Here is a 2025-nt window from a genome sequence, read left to right as displayed (position 1 = left end):
TGTTAAGTGCCGTCGAGTCGGTTCCGACTGATAGCGACCCTGTATAGGGTTTTCAAGGAGCAGCTGGTGAGCTTGAACTGCCGACCTTGAAGTTCAAACGGCTTTGCAGTCTGGTGCATTAACCCACAGCGCCAGACCAGGACTGACCTATAGCAAACCTGTATAGGGTTTCCAAGGAGTTACAGGTGAGCTTGAACCACCAACCTTGCGGTTCAAACTGCCTTTGCAGTCCAGCACATTATCCACAGTGTAGAACTGCCTCTTTATGGGAGCAAATTATCTCACCTTTCTATTTCTGAATGACTGGCATATTTGAACTGCCAACCTCATCGTTAGCAGTCCAACACTTAACCCACTACATCACCATGGCTACTTACCCAAAACCCAGAACCTTAGAAAATCAGATGTTGACATACATTGGAAGTATCAGGGCTCTGGTGGTTCTTGTTCAAGTTAGGCCCGCAGGTTCAGGCCGGTACATTATCAAAAATGGTGGGCCTCCGTATTACATGATTGAAAGCTACAAAAATATAACTGATTGCAGTCACTTCAGCCAAGATCCTCCACCAGAGCATCTCATTCAGGATGACTCTGCTTGGTACATAGAAGTACCACCCCCCCCACCCCATGAAAGTATATGTAAATATTGATTTTATTACCAAGGTCGGGGACCTGGATTCTCTGAAAAAAAAACATTTGAATCTGGAATGCCTGTGGCTATGAAGGATAATTTTTTTTTTACAAAACACCACCAATGACTTCCTGTGCAAGTGGAAACATTGATGTAGTCAAGTTTCTTCGGAAAAAGGGGTGTAATGTCCGTGCACCAAACAATTTTCTGTGGACTTCCCTTCATTTCGCATGCCATGCAGGCCAACAAGATATTATTGAACTTCTTGTTAACTCTGGAGCTTCAGTAGACACAGCTTCAAAAAACAACTCAACTCCTTTAAGTAGAGCTCTTGAGAGCTGGTGTGGCGCTGTGGGTTAATGCGCCAGACTGCAAAGCCATTTGAAATGCAAGGTTGGTGGTTCAAGCTCACCGGCTGCTCCTCCGAAACCCTATACAGGGTCGCTATCAGTCAGAATTGACTCAACAGTACTTCACAACCACAACAACATTGAGAACTGTAGACTGGATATTGTAAAGTACCTGCTTGATGTTGGTGCTAAATACCAGATGGAAAATCGAAAAGGGCCTAATGCCATGAATGTTGCAAGGGCAGATGCTGACTATAGAATAATTGATCCAATTAAAGAAACGCTAGATAACTTACCAAAACCTTCAGAAAATCAAAAAGTGAAAGGCAAGCCCCCCACTGTTAAACCACAGACTGAAGGCCCTGAAATGAAAGAGGAGGAACCATTTTCTTTAATTTACATGGTACTGGCAATATTGGAGGAAAGAAAGTGTATAAGGATAATGTAGTTTATCTCAATTCTTTGATTACCGGTGGTTATACCAAGAAAGTGGACATCACATTTGTCCCACAGAGAATCTGGAGTACTAAGGCCACTACAGCAGAACTGATCAGAAAGAGAGAACTGATGTGAGAGCGGTCCTATGAAGTGGACTTTGATGATTTCATGATGCCATTTCAGAATATCACAGAGAGAGCTTGGGCAGTGGAAATTGCCTTCAAGTAGACTTTACTAAATGATTGGTGGCCCAGAGACTGAACTTTGGAGCAAAAAGATATTTCCATCCAAGCCAATGTAATCCCAAAATTAATCATTTGTAACCAAATATGTGTTTTGCTTTCACAACTATAAACATTCTAAGCTATTCTAGGGGGAACGAAAGGACTTTATCAGCCCTGGTGTTGCTGTTTTTAGGTGCCATTGAGTCGGTACCAACCTCATGCACAACAGAATGAAATACTGCCTAGTCCTGTGCCAACCTCACATTCATTGCTACATTTGAGCCCAATTATGCTCAAACATTGTCCTGATAGGGTAGTGGATTACAAGCTGGGCTGCTAACCTCAAGGTCAGCAGTTTGATTCTACCAGCTGCTCCACAGGA

The 2025-nt window shown here is 43.1% G+C and overlaps 1 pseudogene; it reads left to right on the top strand.

Annotated features, from left to right (window-relative positions):
• The first annotated feature begins 365 nt into the window (after window positions 1-365).
• On the top strand, window positions 366-1647 carry LOC102841781 (annotated as a pseudogene).
• The last annotated feature ends 378 nt before the right edge of the window (window positions 1648-2025 follow it).

The sequence above is a fragment of the Chrysochloris asiatica genome, unplaced genomic scaffold (genome assembly GCF_000296735.1).
Source record: "Chrysochloris asiatica unplaced genomic scaffold, ChrAsi1.0 scaffold00010, whole genome shotgun sequence".
Lineage (NCBI taxonomy): Eukaryota > Metazoa > Chordata > Mammalia > Afrosoricida > Chrysochloridae > Chrysochloris > Chrysochloris asiatica.
The sequence above is the reverse complement of the archived record's forward strand: the minus strand, read 5'-3'. Positions and strand labels throughout refer to the sequence as shown.